General features: G+C 37.8%; 1 long non-coding RNA gene across 1 annotated transcript; it reads left to right on the top strand.

Moving 5' to 3' along the window:
* Window positions 1-2,622: 2,622 nt before the first annotated feature.
* Window positions 2,623-3,726, top strand: LOC116653398 (uncharacterized). Its single transcript, XR_004307133.2, has 3 exons — window positions 2,623-2,815; window positions 3,044-3,139; window positions 3,614-3,726. It is a non-coding gene; the product is annotated as an uncharacterized LOC116653398 (long non-coding RNA).
* Window positions 3,727-13,138: the final 9,412 nt, after the last annotated feature.

Genomic DNA, 13,138 nt, shown 5'->3' with positions numbered 1-13,138 from the left:
TGATTCTATGAAATAGACAACTAGGAAGTGGTTGTTGGACTAGGAAATTACACAGCACAGCCTGCATATGGGACTACCTGCTTGTGTAGTTTTACTACATTTCCACAGATGCCAAGTGACTTTATTTTCTTTTCTGCAGATGTTTGAGCCATTCACATTGACTTTATTCAAGATAGTGAAATATTGTGTACTCTGATGACATTTAGCACCATACAGTCTAATACATAAGCAAGACCTTAGCATGACAGGGTCTTTGTGAAACCTGATTAAAGCTAATGAAAAGACTCCAACAGATGTTGCATGGATTTAAAATGAGATTTAAATGAATTTAAAATGTGTTGGGAGTAAGTGAAGGTCCTTCATCCTTTCTAGCACACTGAGAAAGCACAGAATGAAATGATTGCACTGGGACTAAGCTTCTTCAGTGCTCTTTGAGAAGTTCTAGGTTGCATTTCAGACACAATGCTACTACATTGTACTTGTCCAGGCTGGTACCCAGACTTGATACAAATGCTCTGTCTGAACCACAAACATCTCTGTTTCATGTCTTTGTTTCTCTTCTTCCCGAGTATGCTCTGGGAGTGTTTATTTGAGCTGGTGATGTCTTCCAGATTATGTTATTGGGACTCAAAGCCAATTCGTAACTGATAGAGAAGAACGTCAGTGAATGTAAGAAATTATAGTATCAATTATTAATCCACATCTAAGTTTCTTCCAGGGCTTGATACAGAACTAATTTTTCATGTGGCTCTGGTATCACTAAACTTCAGGAGACAGGTCTTTTTTGGAGTCTAACTACATAGTCACCAGTGCATTCTGTGGTTGTAAACCTCAATAGAATTTGGTGGAAAAACAATTTTCCTTTAGCACAGAGAAAAAAATAATTTCATTTGAAAAGCAATCCACAGTATAGTGCTAGGTAGGAGTAATATCATTCTTTGTTACTCTCTGTTGAGTGGTTGAAAAAGTGACATATCATAGGTATTTTCCAGTTCAGAGTGCTCTTCAGAGCTGCAGAGCACTCTAGAACTGCTCTCTATTGTCAGGTCACTTATGCATCTCCCAGTAGCCCAAACCTATTTACCTGGGGGAACAAAAGGGGGAAAAAGGGAGACAGACAGTCAGACAATGTCAGGGAAAAGCAAATGCCTGATTCCAGTTCTTAAATGAATTTTCTTGCATGAAAGCCATCTCTGTTAACATATTGAGCTTTCAGATGTGAAGAGACACTGGAAAGATTACATGAAAAGCCCTGTGTTAAAATTCTGTACACTTGTACACCGCAAATCTTTGTTTAGCTTAGGTTGGACCTGGCAAGAAAGGCAGGATGGGGATTTCTGAGGACTTAAAATTCCAGTAACACGATATATTCTTTTTTCACATTTTCCATCTGAGTTGCACTTGAAAAAGCAGACAGATGTTTACAGATGTGTGGCTACATGTATAAAACAAGTGCCCTCAGATTTAAAATTATCTATCCACAGATAGAACCCATTTTAAGCTTAACACAAGCTTCCCTCTCTAACATTCAGATGCAGATTTCAGGCAGAAGGAAGCCACACTTCAGCATCTGTGTTTAAGTAAGTCATCATCAGCTCTTTTGCAACAAATCAAAATTCAGAAGTAGTAATGGAGATAAGTACCATAAAAATCCACAGCAACTGTTAGTTTTGTCCCTTTTTCAGTTGGATGAAATTTGGATTGCTGGGTTGGGCAGTGATATGTTACTAACATTTTCTCTAAATGGCAGATGATCAAAATAATTGGTACAGTTATGAAAATGGGAGGAAAATAAAATATCTGATGTTTTTTGATTTCTCTAGTAGAAGACATTGTTATCAAGCATACTCAACAGCAAGTAGGTTTTTTTCTTTTCCAGACAGAGAACACTTGTACTTTGTCAGACTGTATGATTAAGTGAATAACAGCACTGTTGATTTGTTCTTCTCATGAACAGCCAAGAATCACAGCAACCAAACTCATGGAAGTGCAATTCCTTGTACTTTAGACTTAATAAAATCTCCAAATAAAGATTATTTTCACTACTCAGTTTTGTTGGAGCACATCTGCTCTCTTATTTCCCCCTAGGTCTTCAGTTGCCAAGTGTTTTGAATATGAAACTGGAAAGTAATCATTTTTGTTTGTTGTTGTTGTCATTAGTTCGTTTCGTTGTCTTTTATTTCATTTCAATAATTCTTTAGGTATTGTGTATTAACTACTTCTACTAACCTGCACCAGGCTGCTAGATTGTTAGTACTGATTTTTATTTAAATCCTGCACGTAAAATTTTATCTCTGCTCCTTTTAAAATTCTGAGTTACATTTCAATTGAAAAATATATTGTGTGTCTGAGAGGCATTTACTGCTGCCACATTGCCTACTTGCTGTCTCTACCCTCTGCACAGCTACTTCTGGAGGGAGTGGTTGTCTCAAGGAAATCACAAGGAGTTTCATCCATTCTGCAAGTGGGCTCAAAATTTAGCTCCAATCTTCTTGTTACTTTTTAATGTATTTTTGTGTGTGTGGTTCTGCCTATATATAAAGTAACTTAGAGAAGCAAAGATCTATAGGTTGTTTATGTTTAACTGAGAGACAAATATACTTACCTTACACTATTTTTCAGAATAGCCACTGTTTGGTCTCAATCAGCGTTCAGCAAGCATCAATGAATGTCAATGCCTGCAGTTTTTTCCCACACGGAGGAATCAATGACGCATCTTTGCTCCATATGCATTTCCATGTCAGATGCCATTTTGTCAGACTGCCCCTCTGCTGCCAACTGTCACACTGCAACAACATGTAATGGAGCACTGGTGGTAAGGTTCAGCTTCTACTGCCATCCCACCAACATCTACCTCTGACATCATGGGCCAACATAATAAAACAGGAGTAATTACTTTTGGAGCAGCCTTTATCTATTTGTTGGAACTGATAATTTGATTAATAATGTCACAGATCATATATACAATGTGCAGGTATAAAATGAAAACCCAGCATAAATAATAAATAAGTCTCTGAAATAACTCAAGATTTTTGTTCCTTAGGTGATGTCTGGTTTGGACTCAGTGCACCTCCAGGCCTACTTCATGTGGTGTTCCACTGAGCAGCCACTCTGGCAGCATAAAAGGACAGGACAAAAAGTAAGTGGGCTCCATTGTGTATCAATGACCCGATATTTCCAGTTTAACATTAGACTCATTCTTTTTTTATTTATTTTTTTTCAAGCACAATACAAATTCAGAGAGACACTACTGAAGCAAAGGCATTAGCCAAATATTTCAAATCTTGCAAAATATCTGGCTCCAAATATTCTCCAGCTGTCTGTGGACAGTGTACTTCTTTACTGTTATTTTCCTCCCTGAACCATTTTATTCTTCCCTAAGCAGCATACTGGAATGCGGTTCTGAAATTAAACAAACAAACAAAGCAACAACAACAACAAACAACTGAAAAAGAAAAGCCACCAACACAACAACAAAAGAACAGCAGAGATTTTTAAACAGAAGTGCTGTGAGCAGAAAAACAAGCCTTCTCTTTTCTCTGCTGGGTTTCTCAAGAAGCATGACACCATTGACATAAGGACTGTTTACATTTCAATATTTTCAATTTTACAGTTGGACTGGCATGTAAATCTTGGAGGTGGAAAGAACAGAGATATCCTAACTGAAGACAGGTGATAATATTTTTGTGATGGTGAGAATAAATATCTTACTTGAACCAAGATAAATGACCCTGTACGTAGTAAAAACAGTGCTGATGTTGGAGGAAAGAATGTTCAAGAGCAGCATATACTTGCAAAAACAATACCGGTGTTACTGTTGCAGCTAAACTGTGAAAATAGAGATAAAATTTGGGAAAAGTACATGAGATTTTTAAAGCAAATCTTTAAAAATTTGCTCTTTGTACAGTAAGAGAAGCAGTACATTAAGCCGTGTCTTCCCTTTGACAGAAGATATTTCAATGATTCCAGTTCCTCCTCTATCTTACAAGAGCAGGATTTTGCAGGGGCTCCAGTGAATATATTCAGCTTGAGGACTGTATAATGGGCACAAATGGAAGATGGACATCAAGACTGTTCAGGAAGGACAATCTGGTTGGAGTCCAAAGCATACAGATACAAGTAGTCTAGAGAATTGGGTTCTAAACACATGAAATCACTAAGTCTCTTGCTGTTATGGTGACTAACTTGCTCTCAAGGGATCCATCAGTGACGCACTACTTATATTGAAGTTGGTGGGATGGTTTCCTGGTTACCAGTCTGGAAAAGTTACTGTTAGGATGAATTCCAAATAATTTAGGTGTTTCTAAATTTTCAATCATTTCCCTAATCATAGTCAAAATTTCATTTTAATCGCAGTTCTTTGTAGCTTCATAAATGCTTTCTGCATTTTATCATGGTCCAGAGAGAAATGCCGTATGATCAAGAAATACACAATTTCAGTAAGAGAAGAGAAATAGCTGCCAGGCATCCTGAATGATCAAAAATGCAGATGAGATCCTGAAAAGAGATATTCCCCAAAAGTACCTACCACTTGCGAAGTGTGAGAATTAAGTACATTTCAAAGATATTCAAGACTTTCATTCTGAGCTGCATCCCTTTACAGCTCCATACAAGTTGGAGGAAGAGTTTCTGAAGCACAAAAAGGAGAAAGTAGAAAATGTGTTACTTACAGACTAAATTCCTGTGTAGAGCCAGGAGATGGACTAGATGGTTGTTATGGGTTCCTTCCAACTCAGGATATTCTATTATTCTGTGATTTTAATTCTACTCATTCTGTTGCAATGGACTCAAGTACTGATGTTTAACAGAAACAGAGAACAGGTTGCTGTCCAGGAGATTATATGGTATAAGAAATTTCCCAAAGTTAATTTTCAGATCTGAATCTCACTATAATTACTTTGTGATAAGCAGAGTAATGAAAATAGAAAGAACGAGGTGACCAGCAAACACCTTGGGGATTCTCTATCCTGTTCAGTTTCTACTCCTGACATAGGTGCAACAGTGCTGTAAAGAGCATCCATGGCAAAATCTGCCCCCAATGACACTTTTCTCTGCTATTTTATAGTCACCACTGCCAGAAAAGAGCAAAGCTCTCTTCTCTGTGATGCCATCAGACTTTAGTGTAAGAAATTCCACCTCCTCTCATTGCATGTGCCCTGACTGTCTGACATACATAGGCATTGCCTCTCCAGGCAGAAAGCACAGAAAGAAAAGTACAGTGTTAGTGACTAGGAAGCAGTGCTCTGCACAGCACCATGGCACTGAGCATCCATGTGCCCACTGAAGGCTGTCTCATCTACCTCTGTAAAGAATGTCACCAGCGTCTGCTCTCCAGGGAGGTAATGCTTTGATATGAGCAATGTGATAAACCTTGTCTAGCTTGTCAATCGAACAGCTAGTCAATATCAGACTTTAAAGCCATTACAAGCTCTGTATTATTAGGATATTTCAACCTCTACATAATATGGAATAATAGCAATAGTTGTTTAAGAGATCACACTGAGAAATAATGCTACACTATCCCTATGAAAGCTTTTCTCTATTTTTTTTAGCTTATCAAGGCACCAGCTAATTACAGCCTTGATGTGCACTGGCCTAGGTCCAAGTTACTGAAATCCCACAGGATCTATGTACTGTCATTTTTCAGGAGCTTGAGTCAGAGAAGCAAAAATGTCTGTATCTTCTTCAAACTGGTTTCAGAATCTAAAGCTTAAGGGAAAACTGTGATTATACTCTCTTTCAGTGTCCATGCATAAGATCTTATCCAGAAAATATTTAATATATGTTATAATTGTGATTAAGAGCAGAACTTTAGTAAAGCACTTATGGTACCTTGCTAATTTCTCTTTGTATATTTTATATGGACCAGGAAATGTGGAAAGGAGGAGATTAGATTCTCATAAAATTGTGTGGTTAATTAAATTGCCTCCTTGGCAAAGAATGAGCACCATTTAACATTTTTCATTATTACCTTTCTGAAATTGATAAGAAACATGCTTTAGACAACTAAGCTATCTCATTCTTCAAAACCTTCAGATGTCTAGAAGAGGCATTTCATATAAGCTTGTTAAGAAACTGATTGATATTCAAAATAAATCATCTAGAGATTTAACCATGACTGCAAAAGGTGCATTTATGTCACATAAACTTCAAACACAAATGCCTGATTTGTTTTGTGTATTTAGTTCAGTGTTAGTGGTCTGAGACTCAGCACAATACCTTTTACTTCTTACTGTTGCATATTCTGTTGCTATAACAATTGTTTACCATTATAATTGATTGTGCATAGAATTATAGAATCATTAAGGTTAGAAAAGATATCTAACATCATTTACTCCAATTGGCAGTACATCCCAACCATGCTTACTAGCCATGTCCCTCAGCACCACATCCACACGCTTCTTGAACACCTCCAGGGATGGTGACTCCACTACCTCTCTGGGCAGCCTGTTCCAGTGCATTAACATTCTTTCAGAGAAGAATTTTTTCCTAATATCCAGCCTGAACCTCCCCTGGTGAAACTTAAAGCTGTTACCTCTCATTCCCTTGCAGACTGATGAAATGCATGTTCCTGATTCATTCTCTTTCCTTGCCCAAATGCCTCACTGAAATGGTCAAAATTTAGCTGAGTCTTCATTTCTTATCCTCCTTGGGCTTGCTGTAGGTAAATGCAGGGTACCAGCCATATTATAGGAGTGGCTGAGAGAAAGCATCAGCATGCAGCAATGCAGTTCAAGTTGGGTGAAGTATAAGGGCTGCCCTGCTGAAAAGTTTAAGCTGCTGTGTTCCCATGGGTAAACTACTCTGCCTTTAAGCCCTTGAAAACTCTTCACATCAGCAGAGAAGTGCTGGAGCTTAGCAGATAATATGCCAAGGACTCCATTTGGAGTTTGATGGACTGTGCTTGAGGAAGAACCAGGGGTTTGCAGGGAGGTGACTAACTTTGCCCCACTTTGAAACTCTTCTGTTTTGTGCAAGAACCTGGAAAGAGATGAAGAACTGAAGGAAGTGTGTGGATATGGCTGGGACAGTCTCATGTTGAAGTGCATTAACCCTCAAGAAAATTAGAATGTCTGTTCCACATTTGCCATGACCTGACCTGGAAATTCAGACCACAGCCAGAGTGATACAGAGACTGCTATATTTCTGGTTCAGCTAGACAGAAATTTGACCTAGTACTCACTACAGAAGCAAGAATAATCATGATGGTACCTTTCAGAGTCTTTTCATGAGGACAAAGGGCAAAGGAAATAAAAGCATTCCCCCTTTTGCAGAATGAACAATTCAGGTTTTGTTGTCAGAAGAATACCTGACATCTTTCACCTCTAATGGCAATGCTGAAAGTATTTCAGGGACATCTTGTGTGCAATGTTTTCTTCAGAAAAAAACAGAGAAAAAAAAAAAAAAAAAAAAGGGCTTAGTACCAAACAGCAGTGGTGTTTATTGGTAGTTCTGCTCAATAAAAAGGAATAAACAAAACAAAACTTCATTGCTCATTGAGCTATGGAGGCAGAAGCAGATATTTGATTACTTCAAACAGATTAGGGCTGGTTTATGACCTTGGATTGTCATCTTCCTGGGAAAAGAGATGAAAGAGCAAAAAAACCAAAACCAACCAACCAAACAAACAAACAAAACAAAACAAAGGAAAAAAGTAAAACAGAAAGCGGACACAACTGATTATGAATGTAAAAGGCAAATCTGAGAGGTTGGGTGTCACTGAAAGTTTTCTTACTCCAATTTATAGGAGGGAGAAGAGGTTCTTTGGTATATGTAGACCCAGTGTGTGAGATTAAGAAACAACAGTTCAAATGTTGGTCCGACCAGTTTATTTCAAATCTTAATCAGGGAGATGGGGAAGGGGAGGATGGACACTATTATGATTTAGGGTGATAGGGAAGGGAAGGCAGGCAATAGTAAAGATAGGAAATAGTAGCAAGGAGTCTTTGTAGGAAGCAAGAGAGAGATAGTCATCACCATGGATCCAGCATGGTTTGTCATTGATCTTCAGTAGTGGTGGGTTGTCAGGCATTGTTGTTCCATTGACAATGATGGTGACCACAGTGACAATTTCCAATGGTAGTACAAACTTATTTATTGAGTCCAAAGTTGTCGAGTCAGCTTTCTTTGGAGTGACAGCTTGAATCCAAAGTGGTTGAGTCATCTCTCCTTAGAATGGCAGCTTCTTGCTCTGGGATCTCAGCAGAAACTCCTTTGTTTGCATCTTCCGGGCTATGTCAGCAGATAAGAGGGAGCAGGGATGCCCACCTGCATTCTGTTTTTCACAGGGCATGATGGTATCATTCCCCAATTTTCCCATACCAAGCCGGAGCTATTTAGTCACAGGCCAGATCTTACACCAGTAAACACTCCTGTGCACTCCCTTCTCAAGGCAAGCAGCTCTGGAGGGAGGCGCTTCCAAATGTCCACAGATTGATGTTGATTGTCACACAGAAGTATCCATCACATGCCCCCTCCATAAAGCTTGAAAACTTACCACAAGAAATACCTCAGGAAGCAAGCTTTGAGCCAGAAAACAAAGAAAGGTTCTCACAATAGTGCAGCACAGTGTCCCTCTTTGAAAACTTAGCACTTCAGGACTGAAGATTTTCCCTAAAATGGAAAAAAACAAACAAACAACAAAAAAAAAAACCAGCCTCAAACCTAATGTTCTTCAGCTTTTATAGTTCATTGGGAAATGGCAGTTTTAGGTCATCCAACAGAACTAGCAAGAAGTAAATGAGTAAGCAGTTTGAAAAGAATCAAAGAATATACTGGAGGCAAATCTTTCCAAGAATACTCAGCAGCAATATTGTTTATTGCTTTGCAGTAAATCTCAGTACAGCCACTCAGCTGTCCTCCTCAACATATCACTGCTCTAAAGTAATTACATCACTAAACGAGCTTTTGAATCAAAAGTGACAGGTTTACTGGAGATGATAGAGAAAGTGGAAACTTCACTGCTGATTTTTGTATCTTGTTTGAATTCACTTAAAACAAAGCCTGGCTCCATTTGTTGGTGTTGTTGTTTTTCTGTTTGGGTTTTGTTGTTGTTGGGGATTTTGTTTGTTTGTTTTGTTTTTCTTTGTTTGTTTTTTACCCCTTAGAAGTTTACTGCAAAGTGATCAGTGCAATATGGCAGTTCTGAATAAGTCATCTGGATCAATTTTGTTCTGTGGGCTTTCTCAAAACTACCCATTTCACTTTGCCACAGTTCTACTGTGCATATGTGTTGCTGAAAAAAAAATTGTCATTACCATTTTCAGAGAAGTGCCCAGAATGACCCTAATCTTTAATTTCTGGGTGGTAATACTGTGTTTGTATGTCCATCATTGAACATGGAGAGCCAGGTTAGAGCTCCTGTTCTTTTATGTGGATTAATTACCATTTATCAGCTCTAAATACCATCAGTCTTTTAGCACTGTGAATTTCCTTCTTCTCTGCATAGCAGCTTTAGACTTAACTATCCCAAATAATTTCATATCCTCTGCAATATTTTTTCTCTCAATATTTACCTCTTTTCCTTTATCCTTTACAAATATGCTGAACATGACGTGTCCAACCACATATCCTTTGAGATTTTCAGTTAACTGTTACAGCATTCATTTGTCAATAAATGTGCTTACAGCAGGATAGAGACAAAGATTATTTTCGTTGAAAGAGAGAAAACTTTTGCAGCTTTTGCTGAAGGCCCCTTTTTTAAAATTCCAAATACATTTTGTGTCATAACACTTGGCTGGATGTCCACCATTAAACACAAAGAACTATATTACATTGGTTTTGCCTTTCTAACAAACCAATACTTTAAAGAACACATCATTCCACAAGATGTGTGAAATTTCATCTTTGGCTCATACCAAACCTGTAATTTCAACCATAATATTAAGTTCAGTCTTTATTACAGTTCTTTACCAATCTGGTTGTTGCCGGTCAACAGTAACCCATTTTTCCTTCCCATGATGACCCCAGTCACCCTCTGTGACACTGGCACTGTACTCTTATTTCTCTGATTCTCAGGCTGAGTCAAGCAGTAGATTATTTGATGAGTAGTTTGGTGAGTCCTCAAATCTGAAAAGCTTTTGAAAAATAGCATCTCTCAGAGGTTTGTATTCAGTTTATTGTTGACAGTTCCAATTGACACAATGCCTTGCCATCCTCCTCTGCTCTTATGTATTAGTGATAACTTCCCCCGCCTTCCTTCCACAACGAGAGAGGTAAAAAGTTTCCTCATTTTCTATACATTCATTGCCTGTTCATCTTACTTAAGCTTCCTAGTATATTTAAATTTCTTATTAGCATTTATGTCTCTGTGTTATTTATGTCTTTACCAAATTGATCCCTGTATCTTTTCTTTTTTTTTCCACAATTGACATTTTATTTGCTACAACCTGTTACCATCTTCTCAAACTAATACTGTTTCTGCTTCTAAGGGTGTGGATTTTTTCACTTCTAACACTCTCCTTTAAACTTCTATTCAGTGATGGTAGCTTTGTGGCATGGGAATAGAACTCTTAGGGCCTAAGTTTCTAGGATAATAAGTTTTAGAAGCATTTTACCTCATTATCTGCTCCTTTTGAATATCTCTATAACAAGCTTCCTCATTTTAGAGTATTTTTTCTTTTTCAGTGTTGGTGCTCAGAGCTACCAGCTGCTTGTCCTCTGCTCTATTAACAGTTTGCCCACAGAGAAGGCATGAATGTGTGACTTCATCTTGAAATTACATTTAAACAGGGTATATGGTGTGTCTTATACCTCCCAGAGCTGCTCTCTCCCTGTGCTTCCCATGCACATCACCTCTGCCTCACTTACCTGATGCTCTATTGTAGCCACAATGTCTCTTGCAGGAAAAAAACTAATAAGTTCTTGTATTTTAAATCAGTTCTGGGGAGAAGATGTTTAGTAATTTAAGGACATATAATTAAATGATAATCAATGGATTATCCATTCAGGACCAATGATTATTATTCTCTATACCTAGCTGAACCCAGCACAAAAAAGGCAGGCATCTCATCTTTTGTTTTCAGAGCTAGTTCTTTGGTATACTCTGCAAGCTCTTAAATGACAAAAATCTGGTTTTTTTTGTTTTTTTTTGTTGTTTTTTTTTTTGGTGGTAGATAGTATTCATAAAAGTCTATGAACCCAAACAGAGACAGATAAAAAGAGGATTCTTAGATTCTCTTTCACTTATTTGGCCCATATCACGGAAGTTCAAGCAGAGAAGTGACTGAAAAGGTAATATAGATTCTGTGACATGTAAACAGTTGAGTCAGTTATTATCATAAACCACAAGGTCCGTGTGGTTTGTGACATGTTGCTTTATGGTAAAAATTCTTAGTAATCTGAAAATGAACTCACAGGCCATTAGATGCTTCACATTTATCTCTTGCAAAGAGCACCTTACTCCAAAGCTGCCCCATATTTCTGTATGCACTGAAGCAGAGAAGAACCTATTAGGTTCTACAGAGTCCTAACTTTTTGAAGGGAAACTTCCTGAAGAGAATAGGCTGAAGAAGGCCGAAGGCAGCGGCAGCTAACAATGAAAGGAAAAAGAAAGGGTTTAAGATAGCAAAACCAAGACACTTGACTGTCAGAACTTGTGAAACTAATTATATTAGCAAATAAGGTACACTGTGAAGCAGGAAACAAACATATTCTTTGTAATCAAGTTTTCTTTCCACTACTAAATAATAATCAGTTTGATGAAATGCAAGAGGGACATTTATCTTCTTTCTTTACAAGATGCCGTGTGAACTTCTCTCTCCTGCCAATTAGTATTGATCTTATTCACTTTATGCTTCCTTTCTAACAGTGAGGTAATAGAATCTGACACATAATTTGCTGAAATAATTTTTCATTAGACTTCCCAGACCTTGTCAATATCTTGAAATGGTAGGCAGATCATTGTAACAGTATCTAGTAGTGTTCATTTAATATCTTTATATTAGTTAGTCTGCAAAATAAGTATGCTTTGAGAAGGTTTTGGTGTTCAAATTTTTGTAGCAAAGTTGAGTGGCATATAGCTGGATGCAAACACAAGATGACAATTTGCTTTGATAGCACTACGATATTTGGTCTGGTTTTGAATTGCTCATTTTTTGTTTTCTTTTTTTTTTTGTGTGTTTTGTTTTGTTTTGTTTTGTTTGTTTGTTTGTTTGGAGACAGAAGCAAAATGCATCACAGATTTATATTAAAGCCAGCTAAAAAAAAATCAGGCGAGCCATCTACCAACATTTGCTTTTTGATGTGTGCGCTTCCACAGATAGTGTTTTCCTTTTGTTTGACTAACAAGGGTTGTAATTCCAGCATACTAAAAAAAATCACATTGAATAATTGGTTTGATCTCCCACATCTTCCAAGCTGAAGATTAATGCACAGGTGAACAATACCTTTTTTCTTCCCTGTTTTCAGAGATTTCATTTATTCTTTGTCCTTCTTTGTTCTGCGTTTTGTTTTCTAATTAGTATCTAAGCTCTCTATAGACACAAATTCTCCTTTCTTAGAACAGGACAGTGTCTCAGTCAAGCTATAGAACTGGAAGTCAAATAATGGAAAATAATATTCTTCATATGAAGCCAAGCAGGTTTTTGGAGAATTGTTACAACAGTCAACTTCTAACTTCACTTTGCGTGGTGAGAATGGTTTGTGCATTCCAAGAAGCACCACAGATAAAAGCTTTGGAAGCCCTCCATGACCAGCATGATCTCTCAGAATTACAAAACTGTAAAGCAATCCAAGAATTCCTCTGAATTATTCACACAGGACAATACCTTGGTGTGCCGGCGCAGACTGAATGGCAGAACAAAGCCACAAGTGAGTTATGCATTCTCTATCACTATAAAACACATGGAAATTCCCCTCTGCTGATGGGAGCCTTGTATTATCATACTCTCAAGCTGTACAACAAAAAGCTTGGGAATATCACCCCTGGAATCAGTAAAGTGCACTGATTGTTGGTCACTGAGGAGAAATTATCACTGCTGGTGATTCTGATTCTGGACATTGGAGTTTGCATGGTGCAAAGCCACCAGAGTCTCAAATACTCTGAGCAATTTCCTTGATTACATCAGAAGAAAGGCAAACAAGTTGGAATAGAATCACAGAATCATAGAATCATAGAATGGCCTGGGCTGAAAAGGGT

This window comes from Coturnix japonica, chromosome 4 (genome assembly GCF_054131305.1).
Source record: "Coturnix japonica strain WE chromosome 4, WE-NBRP24, whole genome shotgun sequence".
NCBI classification, from domain to species: Eukaryota; Metazoa; Chordata; class Aves; order Galliformes; family Phasianidae; genus Coturnix; species Coturnix japonica.
This window is presented reverse-complemented; position numbering and strand designations above follow the sequence as displayed.